This window comes from Oncorhynchus clarkii, chromosome 3, assembly GCF_045791955.1.
Source record: "Oncorhynchus clarkii lewisi isolate Uvic-CL-2024 chromosome 3, UVic_Ocla_1.0, whole genome shotgun sequence".
In the NCBI taxonomy this organism is placed as follows: Eukaryota; Metazoa; Chordata; class Actinopteri; order Salmoniformes; family Salmonidae; genus Oncorhynchus; species Oncorhynchus clarkii.
In genome coordinates this window covers 22,615,085-22,637,956 of record NC_092149.1, presented here as the reverse complement: position 1 = coordinate 22,637,956, position 22,872 = coordinate 22,615,085, and the positions used below count along the sequence as shown (strand labels likewise).

Genomic DNA, 22,872 nt, shown 5'->3' with positions numbered 1-22,872 from the left:
CCATCGGTGGTTTTGTAGATGGGAAGCAGGAACCAGCCCATTACATCTTGAACATTGTCAAGGGTGTTCTGTACTAAATGACTCCCAGAGTATCTGTATTATGATTCTGTATTTTTGGTGACAATTTAATGGGATTTCTGTCAGGCGATAGCATGTTAACGCATTAACGTTAAAACATGATCAATTGCTAAATATTGTATACAAACCTCGCTACTGTGTTTTTTTTTCTTACCAACTAGTGTTATGTTGTTTTTTTAAACGCTCCTTTACCCTGATCAACAACAAATGTAGCCAAGTTACTGTCCTGCCATGTATTTATCCATAAACTGTGTGTGTGTCTCTCTATCCTTCCCTCCATGAAGGTGAATGGGGAGGAGACGGGGGAGACTCTAGCAGGCTACACCTCCAGCCCAGAGGCAGTGTTTGGGGCTGCCTACCTGTCCATTGTCCCCTCCCACAGACTGCTGCATGGTACCAGCCCAGTCCGCTCAGCTCTGGAGAGAGAGTCCTGCAGACAGGCAGAGGTAGGAAGGAACCACTGTCCAGACCTGGTAGTCTGTGATCATTTTTAAGTGCTGCTTTAATCTAAAGTGGCTTACAATAAATATTTAGTATATGTGGCCCATTGTAACTCTGTCAGAGCAATGGCACATTTTACTGAACAAAAATATAAACTCAACATGCAACAATTTCAAAGATTTTACTGATTTACAGTTCAAATAAGAGAATCAGTCAATTGTAATACATTTATTAGGCCCTATTTTATGGATTTCATATGACTGGGAATACAGATATGCATCTGTTGGTCACAGATACATTAAAATGGGCCTCTGGATCACTTCATGGTATTTCTGTGCATTCAAATTGCCATTTATTGGGATTCCCCTGAATCGCTCTCTTTATCTATCTCTTTCTCTCGCTTTCCCTCTCACTCTCTTTCTCACTCCCCCAACTCTGTCACTCTCTTTCACTGTCTATTCTCTCTCTCTCTCTCTCTCACACACTATTCTCTCTCTTTCTCACTCCCCCAACTCTGTCACTCTCTTTCACTATCTTGTCTTTGTCTCTCTCTCTGTGTGTGTGTTGATAATGAGGCACCAGGGGAGAAGTGCTGACTCCTGACCTTTGACCCCCAGACTGCCTGACAGAGGTCACAGCTCACAACCTATTTACCGGTCAGGAACTTCCCCTGGTGATCTCCAGCAAGCAGGAGTTTGACGGTCATCTAGACACTGTCATCGGTACGTGGATGTGTGTGTGGGTTTGAACGTCCACATGGCTTGCACATACAGTATGTACTCACTGTGTATTATTGGCCTCGGAGCTTTTGTTCATCTCTCTGATTGAAATAATCAATTATATTTATAAATCCCCTTTTACATCAGCCGATGTCACAAAGTGCTATACAGAAACCCAGCCTAAAACGGCAAGCAATACAGATGTAGAAGCATGGTGGCTTGGAAAATTTCATGAATCACATTCAGCCTTTCCCTGTGTCCTGTACATGTTTGTAGATGTCACTGTGCCGGTGTGTCCTTGAGCCTGCAGTGTGTCTCTGTCGTACACTGGGCGTTTGGCTGCTGTGGGAATGTAACTTTAACTCTCTAGAAGGGAGTTCCCTGCTTGGTGCTTTTGGTGTTTTTCTCACTCCACGAGTCCACAAGGAGGGCAATACCCATGAGGAACTAGCCATATCCCAGCAACCAACGGCCCCCTCTTTTTTTTAGGCCCTTGAGACCCCGACTGAGTTGAAATTGGTCCAACTTACTGTTAATAGAATACACAAGGTGCAATTTTGAAATTTGGTTGCGCATCAGCAGTCACTCAATTAGCCCATGTCATTAAAAAAATGTAGGTTGGTAAGTTAGTCTAGCGGCCAGCTACAGTGGGGCAACAAAGTATTTAGTCAGCCACCAATTGTGCAAGTTCTCCCACTTAAAAAGATGAGAGAGGCCTGTAATTTTCATCATAGGTACACTTCAACTATGACAGACAAAATGAGAAAAACAAATTCCAGAAAATCACATTGTAGGATTTTTAATGTATTTATTTGCAAATTATGGTGGAAAATAAATATTTGGTCACCTACAAACAAGCAAGATTTCTGGCTCTCACAGACCTGTAACTTATTCTTTAAGAGGCTCCTCTGTCCTCCACTCGTTACCTGTATTAATGTATTAATTGTGGACACCTGTCCACAACCTCAAACAGTCACACTCCAAACTCCACTATGGCCAAGACCAAAGAGCTGTCAAAGGACACCAGAAACAAAATTGTAGACCTGCACCAGGCTGGGAAGACTGAATCTGCAATAGGTAAGCAGCTTGGTTTGAAGACATCAACTGTGGGAGCAATTATTAGGAAATGGAAGACATACAAGACAACTGATAATCTCCCTTGATCTGGGGCCCCACGCAAGATCTCACCCGAGGGGTCAAAATGATCGCAAAAACCCCAAAACCACACGGGGCGACCTAGTGAATGACCTGCAGAGAGCTGGGACCAAAGTAACAAAGCCTACCATCAGTAACACACTACGCCGCCAGGGACTCAAATCCTGCAGTGCCAGACGTGTCCCCTGCTTAAGCCAGTACATGTCCAGGCCCGTCTGAAGTGTGCTAGAGAGCATTTGGATGATCCAGAAGAAGATTGGGAGAATGTCATATGGTCAGATGAAACCAAAATATAACTTTTTGGTAAAAACTCAACTCGTTGTGTTTGGAGGACAAAGAATGCTGAGTTGCATCCAAAGAACACCATACCTACTATGAAGCATGGGGGTGAAAACATCATGCTTTGGGGCTGTTTTTCTGCAAAGGGACCAGGACGACTGATCCGTGTAAAGGAAAGAATGAATTGGGCAATGTATCGTGAGATTTTGAGTGAAAACCTCCTTCCATCAGCAAGGGCATTGAAGATGAAACGTGGCTGGGTCTTTCAGCATGACAATGATCCCAAACACACCGCCCGGGCAATGAAGGAGTGGCTTCGTAAGAAGCATTTCAAGGTCCTGGAGTGGCCTAGCCAGTCTCCAGATCTCAACCCCATAGAAAATCTTTGGAGGGAGTTGAAGGTCCGTGTTGCCCAGCAACAGCCCCAAAACATCACTGCTCTAGAGGAGATCTGCATGGAGGAATGGGCCAAAATACCAGCAACAGTGTGTGAAAACCTTGTGAAGCCTTACAGAAAACGTTTGACCTCTGTCATTGCCAACAAAGGGTATATAACAAAGTATTGAGATAAACTTTTGTTATTGACCAAATACTTATTTTCCACCATAATTTGCAAATAAATTCATTAAAAATCCTACAATGTGATTTTCTGGATTTTTTTTCTAATTTTGTCTGTCATAGTTGAAGTGTACCTATGATGAAAAGTACAGGCCTCTCATCTTTTTAAGTGGGAGAACTTGCACAATTGGTGGCTGACTAAATACTTTTTTGCCCCACTGTATCTAAACTTATAGGAAGCGTGGTCGAGTTACCGACTGCGGTGGGGCTCATTGTTTAACAGTTATCATATTAAAAACTGCAAACATTTGCCTCCACACTATTGCAAAATGTGTAGAATTGCAGGGAATTAGTGTTATAAAATGGTATGTGTGTGATAAATGTACTGTGTGTGTGTGTCCCTGGCAGGTATCGCCGACAGGAGTGTAGAGGATGCTTCTGTGGCCAGGGCTCTGGGTCTGAGCTGGAGCCCAGTCCTGAAGAGCCAGGAGGATGGAGGACACACACTGCTCAACTCTGGACACATAGCAACACACACTGTCACTCTACACAACGTTACCAGTAAACCAGCTTTTTAGTCATTCTACCAATTTTTTTATGGCTATTAATGGAAGACCCTTATTTATGGTTGAATTAAGTATCGGCAAATAGTTGTTTTGTTTTCGTGAATTCGTGTCTGTTTGAGCTCATAAGCTGTCATCCTGTTCTCTCTCCGTCCATCCCCCTCTTCTGTGTAGTTCACAGGCCTCAGCAGGGAGGAGGCATTTGACTCCATTACCCAGAAGGCCAGAGAGAAAAGTGGGTGGCCACCTGACCAGCACCAAGCTCAGGGATTGGCTGATTTCCCGGCAGCGGTACTGGGGCATGCCCATCCCCATGGTGCATTGTGGGTCTTGTGGTCCTGTGGCGGCCCCTGAGGAGCAACTTCCAGTCACCCTCCCCAAACTACTGTCCCTTACGGGGAAGGGGGCATCCCCTCTGGAGCACGCTGATGATTGGATCAGCTGTACCTGTCCCAGGTGAGAATACACTGACACTCTGAGTGAGGTGTGAGAACACTTCAGTTGCATACCAAATGGCACTCTATTCCCTACGTAGCACACTGCTCTTGACCAGGACCCATCAGCCTGGGTCAGAATCTAATGCCATCCGGTCAAATGTCTAGTTTGGAAATGAATGCCGGTGCTGTCAGTTGGATTGGAAGTTCATAGCTAGTTCACAAACATAAGTAACGGAGTTCACTTTATTCCACTTACTTATATTAAAATCAAATCATTTTTCCAAGGTTGTATATCTTTCTCAATGGTTAGTCAGCGACTTGCTCTCTTGCTCTTAGGTTCAGGCAATTATTTCTGATGCTTTCAGTTTTCTACTCCGTCAGTTTCCCCTTTTTGCCTGTACTAAAAGTCAGGATAAATGAGTCCAAGGCCAGATCAGCTTTGAGTACCGACACCCTCCCTGTGATTTCAGAGAGTATACAGAATATGGATTCTGGTCAAAAGTAGTGCACTATAAAGTGAATAAGGTGCCATTAGTGATTCAACCACTGTGTATTGAGGATATGAATACCAGCTAGTTTTTAACACACAGGGACCAGGGTTATGTAATGAGTGACAGATGTCACAGTGGTTATATATACCAGCTGAAGCCTACATGCCGGGCATTTCTATGCCCCCACCACACACACACATGGCACCAGGGTTATGTAATGAGTGACAGATGTCACAGTGGTTATATATACCAGCTGAAGCCTACATGCCGGGCATGTCTATGCCCCCACCACACACACACATGGCACCAGGGTTATGTAATGAGTGACAGATGTCACAGTGGTTATATAAACCAGCTGAAGCCTACATGCCGGGCATGTCTATGCCCCCACCACACACACACATGGCACCAGGGTTATGTAATGAGTGACAGATGTCACAGTGGTTATATAAACCAGCTGAAGCCTACATGCCAAGCATGTCTATGCCCCCACCACACGCACGCGCGGGACCAGGGTTATGTAATGAGTGACAGATGTCACCGTGGTTATATAAACCAGCTGAGGCCTACATGCCAAGCATGTCTATGCCCCCACCACACACACACATGGCACCAGGGTTATGTAATGAGTGACAGATGTCACCGTGGTTATATAAACCAGCTGAGGCCTACATGCCAAGCATGTCTATGCCCCCACCACACACACACATGGCACCAGGGTTATGTAATGAGTGACAGATGTCACCGTGGTTATATAAACCAGCTGAGGCCTACATGCCAAGCATGTCTATGCCCCCACCACACAAAGACAGGCAGACGGTGACTGTCAATGAAATGCTGCTCGTTAAACAGCGGTTGCATCCCAGATGGCACCCTATTTCCTATATAGTGCAGTACTATTGGCCAAGGTCCACAGGGCAAACCCAGCTTCTCATGACGAAGACCCTCACCAACATAGGATTTCTTCATTCAATTCCTCCTTTAAAAAAATGATAGTTCCATGATTGGACATGGAATTGTGGTACAGTAACTAGGAAATGCTGTTTCAACAGCTCAGTCAGACAGTCATACAGAGAGAGAGATGGGGTCGTCTGGTCTGACGGCTCTATCCAGAGACGTTCTCCTCCTCTTCCTTGTCTCTCCATCTCTTGTTGACGGCGTCTGAGGAAATTCACTCTCTTAACTCAACGATCATGTCCAATTAACCGTGGGGTGGAGGGTACAGAAGGTGTTTGATGAGAGATGGTGGGGGAGATGGAGCTTTATCTGTCTGTCTCGTCCTTGAGAAGTAATTTCCTCCACCGCTGATATTGTCTCTGCTCCCTGTCTGCCTACTGTTGTGAATTGGCCCCTCAGTTGAACCCTGTGTGTAATTAGTCCAGCTAGCTTGCTACACCAGGATAGTGTTTTTGATTCCCGTTTTGGCTTGCCTGGTGACATCACCAGGCGGTATAAGTTAATAGACCAAAAACAAAGAGAGTTCCAAACCTTTCTGCCAATAACAGCTAGTTATCAGGTTACACATCCCTCCCATCAGGCCCCCTTCAATTAGGTCCCTCACTCCCTTATGTCGTAGATAAATTCTTGCTTGGGGGAAAAACATGTTTTTTTCTTCTTTTTGACCATTTTAATGCAAAACTATTACAGTAAGGAACTAAATTGTTCTTGCTTCTGATGCCACATCTGTCTGATTCTCCCCGAATCTGGCACACACCCGCAATGCACTTTCAGTTTATTTTTGCTACCTGGTTGGAATTGTAGCTCCGCTACTCTGTCATTCCTGAAATCAGCCTATATACAGCAGGACAGGGAATAACCATAGTCATAGATAGCACATGTGTCCAACAATCACAGGCCCCCAGGACTCTGAAACTGCATGTCTGTCAAATGACAATAATCTGTACCCTGAATGGTCGTTTGGAGAGAGGGAAAACCACAGGAGAGTGGTGTACAGCCGCATGGAATTCTTGGAATACTATAATGCCTCTTTGTGGGTTTTTTATTCTTTATTTAGCTATTTTGTCATGAAAGGCTCTTTGGTATGATGGTGCATTTTGAACTCATGAAATGGCACCTGGGTATTAACCTGCTACACCTCAGCCTTGTTGCTAAGCATCCCCTCTGCCTTATTATAGACTGGCTGTGTGCGTGTGTGTGTGTGGTGTATGGTGTGTGTGTGTGTGTGTGTGTGTGTGTGGTGTATGGTGTGTGTGTGAGAGATTGTTTATGAAGAGGGGTATTCTCACTTTAAGAGTAAAGTGTGAGGGTGTGTTGATATGCTTGTGTGTGACAACTTTTGCCTGTTTGTGTCATTAAAAGCGCCATACTACAGGGGACCAGGTATGGTGCTGTAGTGTTCTTCTCTAGTGTTGCTGATGGTCTTCCTGGCATGGTGATTCTGACTGGGTGCTGTAGTGTTCTTCTCTAGTGTTGCTGATGGTCTTCCTGGCATGGTGATTCTGACTGGGTGCTGTAGTGTTCTTCTCTAGTGTTGCTGATGGTCTTCCTGGCATGGTGATTCTGACTGGGTGCTGTAGTGTTCTTCTCTAGTGTTGCTGATGGTCTTCCTGTCATGGTGATTTTGACTGGGTGCTGTAGTGTTCTTCTCTAGTGTTGCTGATGGTCTTCCTGGCATGGTGATTCTGACTGGGTGCTGTAGTGTTCTTCTCTAGTGTTGCTGATGGTCTTCTTGGCACGGTGATTCTGACTGGGTGCTGTAGTGTTCTTCTCTAGTGTTGCTGATGGTCTTCCTGTCATGGTGATTCTGACTGGGTGCTGTAGTGTTCTTCTCTAGTGTTGCTGATGGTCTTCCTGGCATGGTGATTCTGACTGGGTGCTGTAGTGTTCTTCTCTAGTGTTGCTGATGGTCTTCCTGTCATGGTGATTCTGACTGGGTGCTATAATTTTCTTCTCTAGTGTTGCTGATGGTCTTCCTGGCATGGTGATTCTGACTGGGTGCTGTAGTGTTCTTCTCTAGTGTTGCTGATGGTCTTCCTGTCATGGTGATTCTGACTGGGTGCTATAATGTTCTTCTCTAGTGTTGCTGGTGGTCTTCCTGGCATGGTGATACTGACTGGGTTCTGTAGTGTTCTTCTCTAGTGTTGCTGATGGTCTTCCTGGCATGGTGATTCTGACTGGGTGCTGTAGTGTTCTTCTCTAGTGTTGCTGATGGTCTTCCTGGCATGGTGATACTGACTGGGTTCTGTAGTGTTCTTCTCTAGTGTTGCTGATGGTCTTCCTGGCATGGTGATTCTGACTGGGTGCTGTAGTGTTCTTCTCTAGTGTTGCTGATGGTCTTCCTGGAATGGTGATACTGACTGGGTTCTGTAGTGTTCTTCTCTAGTGTTGCTGATGGTCTTCCTGGCATGGTGATTCTGACTGGGTGCTGTAGTGTTCTTCTCTAGTGTTGCTGATGGTCTTCCTGGCATGGTGATTCTGACTGGGTGCTGTAGTGTTCTTCTCTAGTGTTGCTGATGCTCTTCCTGGCATGGTGATTCTGACTGGGTGCTGTAAGTGTTCTTCTCTAGTGTTGCTGATGGTCTTCCTGGCATGGTGATTCTGACTGGGTGCTGTAGTGTTCTTCTCTAGTGTTGCTGATGGTCTTCCTGGCATGGTGATTCTGACTGGGTGCTGTAGTGTTCTTCTCTAGTGTTGCTGATGGTCTTCCTGGCATGGTGATACTGACTGGGTGGTTCTATACTATTGAGACTCATTAAACAGTGAGACACATTCTCAGTTCCAATGTGCATGTTGAAAGTAGGTACAATTTTTTTTTGTTTTTTTGTTACTCGCCTTTGCCAGTGTCATGCGTTGCTCTCTGTGAGGCTAACAGATGAGCAGTGTGTACAGAGAGCTCTGTTTGGATTGGATGAAAAGGGCCTGGGATGGCACTTCCAAAAAACACACCAAGCTGGTGCACACACACCCACCCACCCACCAAGCTGGCATGGTGCTGGCCGGTTCTGTGTCCCTCTGGCAGTGCTATTTAGGCAGGGCACAGGAGCAGGGATCTGATGGCTGTGTAGTGTAGTGGTTCCAGCCTGACTGTGGCATCTCCTACGGGACATGACCTCCACAGTCAGATGGTTCCAGCTCACATTAGATACACACTACACAGGCCAGTCCTCTGGACACTTTATGCTTACAAACTAAACTAACAAAAGTAATTTCACAATAGGACAATGGAGGAGATGTTTATAATTTCTAAAATGACTGCACTCTTACCTCTTTCATGTGTAAATAAGAAACGGCGATTCAAACCAGCTAGCTAGCTACATGACAAAATATCCACGAAGACTTGAGCCGTGTCATGTTCAATCATTATACTGTGTTTGACATTTGGAGTCATATCTGCCTCCAGCGCTAATGCCCTCCTGCTGGAAATTAGGTTCCAGTGCTAACTGTTACATTTGTTGCATTGTTTTAAATGCACATTAAATAAATGTTGTTCTGGTTCTATTTGACCCCTCTCTCCTGTTGTGTCTTGTCAGGTGTAAAGGGCCGGTCAGAAGGGAGACCGACACCATGGACACGTTTGTGGACTCATCCTGGTACTATTTCAGATACACTGACCCCCACAACCAAGACAGGTGAGATACACTGACCCCCACAACCAAGACAGGTGAGATACACTGACCCCCACAACCAAGACAGGTGAGATACACTGACCCCCACAACCAAGACAGGTGAGATACACTGACCCACACAACCAAGACAGGTGAGATACACTGACCCACACAACCAAGACAGGTGAGATACACTGACCCCCACAACCAAGACAGGTGAGATACACTGACCCACACAACCAAGACAGGTGAGATACACTGACCCACACAACCAAGACAGGTGAGATACACTGACCCACACAACCAAGACAGGTGAGATACACTGACCCACACAACCAAGACAGGTGAGATACACTGACCCACACAACAAAGACAGGTGAGATACACTGACCCCCACAACCAAGACAGGTGAGATACACTGACCCACACAACCAAGACAGGTGAGATACACTGACCCCCACAACCAAGACAGGTGAGATACACTGACCCCCACAACCAAGACAGGTGAGATACACTGACCCACACAACAAAGACAGGTGAGATACACTGACCCCCACAACCAAGACAGGTGAGATACACTGACCCACACAACCAAGACAGGTGAGATACACTGACCCACACAACCAAGACAGGTGAGATACACTGACCCACACAACAAAGACAGGTGAGATACACTGACCCCCACAACCAAGACAGGTGAGATACACTGACCCCCACAACCAAGACAGGTGATCTGGGATTTTCCCTTCCTCTGTCTGTAGTATCGCTCTCTCTGTTTGTCTTATCTATCTTCCTATCCCCCCCAAAAATATAATCTCTACTTTTACATCAGTCAGTACCAGTTCCTACAACATGAAAGAGGGATAGAGAGAGGGAGTGTTGTAGGACCTGGTACTGACTGATTTAAAAGGGAAGATTAGAGATTATATTTTTTGGGACTGTTCCAAAATGAAACAGAAGTAGAGACAAAAGTCACCTTAGGTAAATAGTTTTGTAGACAACGAGAATCTAGACAAATAGTACAAATGTAATATGCATTGTCCATTTAATCACTGACAAATGTTTTTTCCACTCACACATCAGCGCACCATTTTACACTTCCTCTCAAACAGATAATTTCGTACACACGCAAACAAGATACACATATATCCTTAACTTGTATTCCCTGCTGATGGAGATTATAAACTCCTGGCCATTAGCTGCTGGGGCGGTGGCGATACCCAGAGCTTTAACAAAAGAGATGAATTTCCCCAAAGGCAGGACTTGTCTTTCCTTCACTGACCTTGCTGGGTAAATCCATTTCAATTCAATCATTTTTTGACAACACCCCTTTTGATTCGAACGAAACCTTCCATACATACAGTGCCTTGCGAAAGTATTCGGCCCCCTTGAACTTTGTGACCTTTTGCCACATTTCAGGCTTCAAACATAAAGATATAAAACTGTATTTTTTTGTGAAGAATCAACAGCAAGTGGGACACAATCATGAAGTGGAACGACATTTATTGGATATTTCAAACTTTTTTAACAAATCAAAAACTGAAAAATTGGGCGTGCAAAATTATTCAGCCCCTTTACTTTCAGTGCAGCAAACTCTCTCCGGAAGTTCAGTGAGGATCTCTGAATGATCCAATGTTGAACTAAATGACTAATGATGATAAATGCAATCCACCTGTGTGTAATCAAGTCTCCGTATAAATGCACCTGCACTGTGATAGTCTCAGAGGTCCGTTAAAAGCGCAGAGAGCATCATGAAGAACAAGGAACACACCAGGCAGGTCCGAGATACTGTTGTGAAGAAGTTTAAAGCCGGATTTGGATACAAAAAGATTTCCCAAGCTTTAAACATCCCAAGGAGCACTGTGCAAGCGATACTATTGAAATGGAAGGAGTATCAGACCACTGCAAATCTACCAAGACCTGGCCGTCCCTCTAAACTTTCAGCTCATACAAGGAGAAGATTGATCAGAGATGCAGCCAAGAGGCCCATGATCACTCTGGATGAACTGCAGAGATCTACAGCTGAGGCGGGAGACTCTGTCCATAGGACAACAATCAGTCGTATATTGCACAAATCTGACCTTTATGGAAGAGTGGCAAGAAGAAAGCCATTTCTTAAAGATATCCATAAAACGTGTCGTTTAAAGTTTGCCACAAGCCACCTGGGAGACACACCAAACATGTGGAAGAAGGTGCTCTGGTCAGATGAAACCAAAATTGAACTTTTTGGCAACAATGCAAAACGTTATGTTTGGCGTAAAAGCAACACAGCTCATCACCCTGAACACACCATCCCCACTGTCAAACATGGTGGTGGCAGCATCATAGTTTGGGCCTGCTTTTCTTCAGCAGGGACAGGGAAGATGGTTAAAATTGATGGGAAGCTGGATGGAGCCAAATACAGGACCATTCTGGAAGAAAACCTGATGGAGTCTGCAAAAGACCTGAGACTGGGACGGAGATTTGTCTTCCAACAAGACAATGATCCAAAACATAAAGCAAAATCTACAATGGAATGGTTCAAAAATAAACATATCCAGGTGTTAGAATGGCCAAGTCAAAGTCCAGACCTGAATCCAATCGAGAATCTGTGGAAAGAACTGAAAACTGCAGTTCACAAATGCTCTCCATCCAACCTCACTGAGCTCGAGCTGTTTTGCAAGGAGGAATGGGAAAAAATGTCAGTCTCTCGATGTGCAAAACTGATAGAGACATACCCCAAGCGACTTACAGCTTTAATCGCAGCAAAAGGTGGCGCTACAAAGTATTAACTTAAGGGGGCTGAATAATTTTGCACGCCCAATTTTTCAGTTTTTGATTTGTTAAAAAAGTTTGAAATATCCAATAAATGTCGTTCCACTTCATGATTGTGTCCCACTTGTTGTTGATTCTTCACAAAAAAATACAGTTTTATATCTTTATGTTTGAAGCCTGAAATGTGGCAAAAGGTCGCAAAGTTCAAAGGGGCCGAATACTTTCGCAAGGCACTGTATTTGCCCATTTGTAGAAGTGATCAGAAAGTGACGTTTTGGACCTGAATTCCCAAACAATCGAGAGATAAAGGTGCTCAAAGTTGACCCATTGTTGTATAGTGCCCAGTACCAGGATACATCCAAGTCTTCATCACTGGAAAAGATAAACAGTTGAGATTGATATCATTTAAAAGCTTATAAACAGGGTTGTCAAACTATTTCATCATTTATGGAATTTTTATTTTTTATATATATCAGTTGAAGTTACACTTTAGCCAAATACATTTAAACTCAGTTTTTCACAATTCCTAATCCGAGTAAAAATTCCCTGTTTTAGGTCAATTAGGATGACAGCTGCCTGGTCCAATGGTGTTTATACTTGCGTACTATTGTTTGTACAGATGAACGTGGTACTTTCAGGCGTTTGGAAATTGCTCCCAAGGATGAACCAGACTTGTGGAGGTTACACTTTTTTCTGAGCTTTTGGGGAAATTATTTTGGTTTTCCCATGATGTCAACAAGGAGGCACTGAGTTTGAAGGTAGGCCTAGAGATACATCCACATGTACACCTCCAATTGACTCAAATGATGTCAATTAACCTATCAGAAGCTTCTAAAGCCATGACATAATTTTCTGGAATTTTCCAAGCTGTTTAAAGGCACAGTCAACTTAGTGTATGTAAACTTCTGACCCACTGGAATTGTGATACAGTGAATTCTAAGTGAAATAATCTGTCTGTAAACAATTGTTGGAAAATGACTTGTGTCATGCACAAAGTAGATGTCCTAACCGACTTGCCAAAACTATAGTTTATTAACAATACATTTGTGGAGTGGTTGAAAAATAGGTTTTAATGACTCCAACATAAGTGTATGTAAACTTCCGACTTCAACTGTATGTGTGTGTGTGTGTGTGTGTATATATACAGTGGGGAGAACATGTATTTGATACACTGCCGATTTTGCCGGTTTTCCTACTTACAAAGCATGTAGAGATCTGTAATTTTTATCATAGGTACACTTCAACTGTGAGAGACGGAATCTAAAAATCCAGAAAATCACATTGTATGATTTTTAAGTAATTCATTTGCATTTTATTGCATGACATAAGTACACTGCTCAAAAAAATAAAGCGAACACTAAAAAAACACATCCTAGGTCTGAATGAATGAAATATTCGTATTAAATACTTTTTTCTTTACATAGTTGAATGTCTGACAACAAAATCACACAAAAATTATCAATGGAAATCAAATTTATCAACCCATGGAGGTCTGGATTTGGAGTCACACTCAAAATTAAAGTGGAAAACCACACTACAGGCTGATCCAACTTTGATGTCATGTCCTTTAAACAAGTCAAAATGAGGCTCAGTAGTGTGTGTGGCCTCCACGTGCCTGTATGACCTCCCTACAACGCCTGGGCATGCTCCTGATGAGGTGGCGGATGGTCTCCTGAGGGATCTCCTCCCAGACCTTGACTAAAGCATCCGCCAACTCCTGGACAGTCTGTGGTGCAACGTGGCGTTGGTGGATGGAGCGAGACATGATGTCCCAGATGTGCTCAATTGGATTCAGGTCTGGGGAACGGGCGGGCCAGTCCATAGCAGCAATGCCTTCCTCTTGCAGGAACTGCTGACACACTCCAGCCACATGAGGTCTAGCATTGTCTTGCATTAGGAGGAACCCAGGGCCAACCGCACCAGCATATGGTCTCACAAGGGGTCTGAGGATCTCACCTAATGGCAGTCAGGCTACCTCTGGCGAGCACATGGAGGCCCCCCAAAGAAATGCCACCCCACACCATAACTGACCCTCCGCCAAACCGGTCATGCTGGAGGATGTTGCAGGCAGCAGAACGTTCTCCACGGCGTCTCCAGACTGTCACGTCTGTCATATGTGCTCAGTGTGAACCTGCTTTCATCTGTGAAGAGCACAGGGCGCCAGTTGCGAATTTGCCAATCTTGGTGTTCTCTGGCAAATGAAAAACGTCCTGCACGGTGTTGGGCTGTAAGCACAACCCCCACCTGTGGACGTCGGGCCCTCATACCACCCTCATGGAGTCTGTTTCTGACCGTTTGAGCAGACACATGCACATTTGTGGCCTGCTGGAGGTCATTTTGCAGTGCTCTGGCAGTGCTCCTCCTGCTACTCCTTGCACAAAGGCGGAGGTAGCGGTCCTGCTGCTGGGTTGTTGCCCTCCTACGGCCTCCTCCATGTCTCCTGATGTACTGGCCTGTCTCCTGGTAGCGCCTCCATGCTCTGGACACTACGCTGACAGACACAGCAAACCTTCTTGCCACAGCTCGCATTGATGTGCCATCCTGGATGAGCTGCACTACCTGAGCCACTTGTGTGGGTTGTAGACTCCGTCTCATGCTACCACTAGAGTGAAAGCACTGCCAGCATTCAAAAGTGACCAAAACATCAGCCAGGAAGCATAGGAACTGAGAAGTGGTCTGTGGTCCCCACCTGCAGAACCACTCCTTTATTGGGGGTGTCTTGCTAATTGCCTATAATTTCCACCTGTTGTCTATTCCATTTGCACAACAGCATGTGACATTTATTGTCAATCAGTGTTGCTTCCTAAGTGGACAGTTTGTGTTCATTGTGTTCCCTTAATTTTTTTGAGCAGTGTATTTGATACATCAGAAAAGCAGAACTTACTATTTGGTACAGAAACCTTTGTTTACAATTACAGAGATCATACGTTTCCTGTAGTTCTTAACCAGGGTTGCACACACTGCAGCAGGGATTTTGGCCCACTCCTCCATACAGACCTTCTCCAGATCCTTCAGGTTTCGGGGCTGTCGCTGGGCAATATGGACTTTCAGCTCCCTCCCAAAGATTTTCTATTGGATTCAGGTCTGGAGACTGGCTAGGCCACTCCAGGACCTTGAGATGCTTCTTATGGAGCCACTCCTTAGTTGCCCTGGCTGTGTGTTTCGGGTCGTTGTCATGCAGAGTTCCTCTGTGGAGATGGGAGAACCTTCCAGAAGGATAACCATTTCTGCAGCACCACCAATCAAGCCTTTATAGTAGAGTGGCGAGACGGATGCCACTCTTCAGTAAATGGCACATGAAAGTCCGCTTGGATTTGACCATAAGGCACCTAAAGGACTCTTAGACCATGTGAAAGAATATTCTCTGGTCTGATGAAATCAAGATTGAACTCTTTGGCCTGAATGGAAAGGGTAGTGTGGAGTGTGATTGAGATTTGCGTCATCTGTGGATCTGTTGGGATGGTATACGAAGTGGGGTGGGTCTTTGGTTTCCGGGATGATGGTGTTGATGTGAGCCATGACCAGCCTTTCAAAGCACTTCAAGGCTACCGGCGTGAGTGCTACCGGGCAGTAATGTTTTTAGATGGCGCCGGAGAAGAAGGCAGACGTTTGTGTTGTTTTTTCGTTTATTTGTCATTTATTTTTTTAAACTTATTTTGTACATAATTTTGCCACTATCGTCTCTTATGACCGAAAATAACTTCGGGACATCAGAACTGCGATTACTCACACGGACTGGCAGAATCCTTTTTTTCCATTAACGAGTCTGACGAGGCCGACGTAAACAGTATACTGCTTTCTCAGGAACAGGCCCAGATCCCCGTGATTTACGTGAAGAGGAGGCGGAGAAAAAGGGGCCTGAGGGCGTGCTGCCTTCTGAGAATTCGTAGACGATCGAATAAACCCCCACTTCTTTCCATTCTGCTAGCAAATGTGCAGTCTTTGGACAATAAAATAGATGACCTACGCGGAAGATTAAACGACCAACGAGACATTCAAAACCTTAATATCTTATGCTTCACGGAGACACTATCGACATACAGCTGGCTGGTTATACTTTGCACCGTCAGGATAGAACAGCGGCGTCTGGTAAGACAAGGGGCGGCGGTCTATGCTTTTTTATACATAACAGCAGGTGCACGATCTCGAAGGAAGTCTCAAGCTATTGCTCGCCTGAGGTTGAGTATCTCATGATAAACTGTAGACCACACTACCTACCTAGAGTATTCATCTGTATTTTTCATAGCTGTTTACATACCACCACAGTCAGAGGCTGGCACTAAGACAGCATTGAATGAGCTGTATTCCTCCATAAGCAAACAAAAAAACGCTCACCCAGAGGCGGCGCTCTTAGTAGCCGGGGCCTTTAATGTAGGGAAACTTAAATAAGTTTTCCCAAATTTCTAAAAACCCTGTACCACCTTCACTTCACACACAGAGACGCATACAAAGCTCTCACTCGCACTCCATTTTGCAAATCTGACCATAATTCTATCCTCCTGATTCCTGCTTACAAGCAAAAATTAAAGCAGGAAGCACCAGTGTATAGATCAATAAAAAGTGGTCAGATGAAGCAGATGCTAAGCTGCTGTTTTGCTACCACAGACTAGAATATGTTCCATTGGCTTCATCAATAAGTGCATCAATGACGTCGTCCCCACAGTGACTGTATGCATATACCCCAACCAGAAGCCATGGATTACAGGCAACATCCACACTGAGCTAAAGGGTAGAGCTGCCGCTTTCAAGGAGCAGGACTGTAACCCGGAAGCATATAGGAAATTCCGCTGTGCCCTCCGAAGAACCATCAAACAGGCAAAGTGTCAATACAGGACTAAGATTGAATCGTGCTACACAGGTTCCGACCAACCGTTACAAAGGGAAGCACAGTCGAGAGCTACCCAGTGACACGAGCCTACCAGACGAGCTAAACTACTTCAATGCTCGCTTCAAGGCAAATAACACTGAAACATGCATGAGAGCACCAGCTGTTCTGGAAGACTGTGTGATAACTCTCTCCGCAGCCGATGTGAGTAAGAACTTTAAACAGGTCAACATTCACAAGGCCGCAGGGCCAGATGGATTACCAGAACTTGTACTGCGAGCCCCATGAACCTCTCGATCGTGGCCGGCTGCGACAAAGCCTGGGCTCGAACCGAGAATCTCTGGTGGCACAGCCTTAGACCACTGCACCACCCGGGAGACGCAATACCAACATGTTTTAAGCAGACCACCATAGTCCCTGTGCCCAAGAACATGAAGGTAACCTGCCTAAAACTACCCACCCTTAGCACTCACGTCTGTAGCCATGAAGTGCTTTGAAAGGCTGGTCATGGCTCACATTAACACCATTATCCCAGAAACCCTATACCCACTCCAATTTGCATACCACCCCAACAGATCCACAGATGATGCAATCACTATTGCACTCCACACTGCCCTTTCCCACCTGGACAAAAGGAACACCTATGTGAGAATCCTGTTCATTGACTACAGCGCAGCGTTCAACACCATAGTGCCCTCAAAGCTCATCAAAAAGCTAAGGACCCTGGGACTAAACACCTCCCTCTGCAACTGGATCCTGGACTTCCTAATGGGCCATCCCCAGGTGGTAAGGGTAGGTAACAACACATCCTCCACGCTGATCCTCAACACAGGGGCCCCTCAGTGTTGACTCCAACACCATCATTAAGTTTTCCTATGACACAACAGTGGTAGGACTGATCAACGACGAGCGAGACAGCCTATAGGGAGGAGGTCGGAGACCTGGCCGTGGGGTGCCAAGACAACAACCTCTCCCTCAATGTGATCAAGACAAAGGAGATGATTGTGGACTACAGGAAAAAGAGGACCGAGCACGCCCCCATTCTCATCGACAGGGCTGCAGTGGAGCAGGTTGAGAGCTTCAAGTTCCTTGGTGTCCACATCACCAACAAACTAACATGGTCCAAGCACACTAAGACAGTCGTGAAGAGGGCACAACAAAATATATTCCCACTCAGGAGATTGAAAAGATTTGGCATGGATCCTCAGATCCTCAAAAGTTTCTACAGCTGCACCATCGAGAGCATGGTTGCATCACTGCCTGGTATGGCAACTGCTCGGCCTCTGACCGCAAGGCACTACAGAGTGTAGTGCGAACGGCCCAGTGCATCACTGGGGCCAAGCGTTCTGCCATCCAGGACCTCTATACCAGATGGTGTCAGAGGAAGGCCTTAAAAATTGTCAAAGACTCCAGCCACCCTAGACTGTTCTCTCTGCTACCGCACTGCAAGCGGTACCGGAGCACCAAGTCTAGGTTCAAGAAGCTTCTAAACAGCTTCTACCCCCAAGCCATAAGACTCCTGAACATCTAATCAAATGGCTACCCAGACTATTTGCATTGCCCCCCCTCTTTTACACCACTGCTACTCTCTGTTGTTATCATCTATGCATAGTCACTTGAATAACTATACCTACATGTACATATTACCTCAACTAACCGGTGCCCCCGCACATTGACTCTGTTTCGGTACCCCTCAGTATATAGTCTCGCTATTGTTATTTTACTGCTGCTGGTTAATTACTTGTTACTTTTATTTCTTATTCTTATCCGTATTTTTTAAAACTGCATTGTTGGTTAGGGGCTTGTAAGTAAGAATTTCACTGTTGTATTCGGCGCATGTGACTCATAACATTTTATAATATTTTAGGCAGGTTACCTTCGCTTTCTTGTGCACAGGAACTATGGTGGTCTGCTTGAAACACATCAAAATGGATGCTGTCAAAATTGGGTTGAAATCAAATGGATTTACCCTACTGTAAAGCTGCTTTAAGAGGGTGCTGGCCTCTCCCTCTTTTATTTAATAGCTGGACAGATTATGCCAGAACTGAAAAAGCAATTAAACTGTTTGAGCATCCTGTTGGCTTGCTGTGGCCTGGGCTGAGGTTTTGGTTGGGTGTCGGCCACCAAGAGGTTAGTGTGTTTGTGTGCGGGTGCGCGGGTGTGCGTGTGCATGTGTTTTTGGCCTGACACCAGTACACAGGGAAGGTAGGTCATTTTCTGCCCAGTGAGTCTAACTCGTTTAGCCAGTTCAATTATTCTGAGACATCATCCACTGGCAGAGAGGATTAACATTATGTGATATAGCATTATCTAAGGAGCATTGGTAGTTTTGAGCCGAGGTACAGTGTTTTCCCAGCCAGCCAAACTTACGTCTTCATTCTCTTCCTCATTGTTGTCTGGTGACTTGGTCAGATCTACAACCAGACAGATCCTTCAGATAGGAATTATCTGAGAGGGAGGGTTACTTCACCTCTCCTCTCTGAGCTCTGATTACTCATCATCAGGATATACATTTATTTGTGTGTGTGTGTGTGTGTGTGTGTGTGTGTGTGTGTGTGTGTGTGTGTGTGTGTGTGTGTGTGTGTGTGTGTGTGTGTGTGTGTGTGTGTGTGTGTGTGTGTGTGTGTGTGTGTGTGTGTGTGTGTGTGTGTGTGTGTGTGTGTGTGTGTGTGTGTGTGTGTGTGTGTGTGTGTGTGTGTGTGTGTGTGTGTGTGTGTGTGTGTGTGTGCGTGTGTGTGCGTGCGAGCCTTCAGGAGGATGCTCCTTGAGTTGTGGGATAGATGATATTAAGCCCAGGCTGCCCCCTAGAGGATATATCTACACATACAGTTGAAGTCGGAAGTTTACATACACTTAGGTTGGAGTCATTAAAACTTGTTTTTCAACCACTCCACAAATTTCTTGTTAACAAACTATGGTTTTGGCAAGTCGTTTACGACATCTACTTTGTATAATATATAAGTATATTTCCAACAATTGTTTATAGACAGATTATTTCATTTATTTTTCACTGTATCACAATTCCAGTGGGTCAGAAATGTGCATACACTAAGTTGACTGTGCCTTTAAACAGCTTGGAAAAGTCCAGAAAATTATGTCATGGCTTTTGAAGCTTCTTATAGGTTAATTGACATCATTTGAGTCAATTGAAGGTGTACCTGTGGATGTATCTCTAGGCCTACCTTCAAACTCAGTGCCTCTTTGTTGACATCATGGGAAAATCAAAATAATTTTCCCAAAAGCTCAGAAAACACATTGTAGACCTCCACAAGTCTGGTTCATCCTTGGGAGCTATTTCAAATGCCTGAAGGTACCACGTTCATCTGTACAAACAATAGTATGCAAGTATACCATGGGACCACATAGCTGTCATACTGTGCAGGAAGGAGGCGCGTTCTGTCTCCTAGAGCGTAAAAGTGCAAATCAATCCCAGAACAACAGCAAAGGACCTTGTGAAGATGCTGGAGGAAACAGGTATCTATATCCACAGTATAACGAGTCCTATATCGACATAACCTGAAAGACCGCTCAGCAGGGAAGAAGCCACTGCTCCAAAATTGCCATAAAAAAGCCAGACAATGGTTTGCAACTGTACATGGGGACAAAGATCTTTTTGGAGAAATGTCTCTTGTCTGATGAAACAAAAATATAACTGTTTGGCCATAATGACCATTGTTATGTTTGGAGGAAAAAGGGGAGGCTTGCAAGCCGAAAAACACCATCCCAACTGTGAAGCACAGGGGTGGCAGCATCATGTTGTGGGGGTGCTTTGCTGCAGGAGGCACTGGTGCACTTCACAAAATAGATAGCATCATGAGGTAGGAAAATTATGTGGATATATTGGAGCAACATCTCTAAACGAAGTTAAAGCTTGGTTGTGGCAAAATAGCTTAAGGACAGCAAAGTCAAGGTATTGGAGTGGCCATCACAATGCTCTGACCTCAATCCTATAGAAAATTTGTGGGCAGAACTGAAAAGGCATGTGCGAGCCTACACACCTGACTCAGTTACACCAGCTGTGTCAGGAGGAATGAGACAAAATTCACCCAACTTATTGTGGGAAGCTTGTGGAAGGCTACCCGAAACGTTTGACCCAAGTTAAACAATTTAAAGGCAATGCTACCAAATACTAATTGAGTGGATGTAAACTTCTGACCCACTGGGAATGTGATAAAATAAATAAAAGCTGAAATAAATCACTCACTCTACTATTATTCTGACATTTCATATTCTTAAAATAAAGTGGTGATCCTAACTGACCTAAGAAGGGAATTTTTACTTGGATTAAATGTCAGTAATTGTGAAAAACTGAGTTTAAATGTATTTGGCTAAGGTGTATGTAAACTTCTGATTTCAACTGTAATATCAAAGACCAGACACCTTACACATATTTACTATAACAGCTTCTATAGTTGAGCTACTTGTTATATTGGTGAATTCCTTCACATTATTATTATTGTTCTCTCGCTATACTGTAAATAGAAGTTTAAAAAAGAACAAATCGACAGAAAACACCACATATAAATTGCAGTCATAACAGTTTACTTCACTCAAACTAACATGTGCCCCCCTCTCTCCACCCCAGGCGTTTTGAGCGCTCCCTGTCAAACCACTGGCTTCCTGTGGACATGTACATTGGGGGGGAAGGATCATGCTGTTATGCACCTGTACTATGCACGCTTCCTCAGTCACTTCTGTAGGGATCAGGGCCTAGTGGGACACAGGTACAGCAACTATTGTTCACTAGTCGATATCAATAGAACCATTGTGCCAGAAGGTTGAACCCACTTAGGGGTGAATTCTAACTTCCAATGAAGCTGAATTTTCACTTAGTCTCCCATTGACATCAAGTGAAAATGTTCACTTAAAAGTAAGTGGACGCTAACTGAAGAAGGCACCATTGGCAAAACGTATTTGTAACGTCTGTGTAATTATCCCCTGCAGAATTTTTGTTTTTAAACGGCTAAATGAAATAAGCTCTTTGAATGTCCACTCCAGGGAGCCTTTCAAGAAGCTGCTGGTGCAGGGCCTCAACAAGGGCCAGACGTTTAGAGCTGCAGACAGAGGACAGTACCTGAAGAGAGACCATATGGACTTCACAGGTGGGCACAGCAGGGTGGGGACTTTACCCGCCTGCATTCACAGGTTAGAGTTAGTAGACATCCCTCACAGATGGATTCCTGAGGTTGCTCAGAAGTTCTTCCTGTTCAGGTCCTAGAAGAAGGAATGGAGGAGCACCGTCTTAACCCTTAGCCTACAATTTCTGCGTCCTTGCGGAAATCAAATGAACATTATCAAAAAATACCCATGAAAATATGTCTGTTTAAGCAAGAGATATCGCCCTTCTGCATCTGTGGTGAAAGGTGGTAGAGCTAAAGCGGTGTTTGTCAGACCACGAGACACCGAAAATCAGTCTTCTCACCAATGTCTGTAGCGTCCGAACAGTTTAGCCTACAAACTATTATGAGCATTCTAAGATTCTCACGAACACAGTGGTGTTCTCCGTTTTCCTCTAGGATAACCACAAGCCTCACAAGACTCGTCTGAAGTCGGTACAGCATCCTCTGCCAACTTCTGTCTGTAGCGTCCGAAACTCTTTTAGCTACACACTAATATGTGTGAGGAAAGCTAACAAGCTGAGACTCTCACGAACATGATGGTGTTCTTCGTTTTTCTCTAGGATGCCCATAAGCCTCACATGACTTGTCTGAAGGTCCCCGGTACCAGTTTAAGATAAGTACAGTATATGGAGATCGTTTAGTACCTAAAATAAGGGGATACAGTGCCTTCGGAAAGTATTCAGACCCTTTGACTTTTTCCACATGTTAACGTTAACGGCCTTATTCTAAAACGTATTAAATTAATAAAAATCCTCAGCAATCTACACACAATACTGCATAATGACAAAGTGAGACCAGGTTTTTAGAAATGTTAGCAAATGTTAAAAACGAACAGAAATACCTTATTAATACCTTACATAACTTTTCACACCCTTTGCTATGTGACT

At 44.6% G+C, this 22,872-nt stretch overlaps 1 pseudogene; it reads left to right on the top strand.

Annotated features, from left to right (window-relative positions):
• Positions 1–22,872, top strand: part of LOC139385173 (probable leucine--tRNA ligase, mitochondrial) — a 49,680-nt pseudogene that overhangs the window by 15,636 nt on the left and 11,172 nt on the right.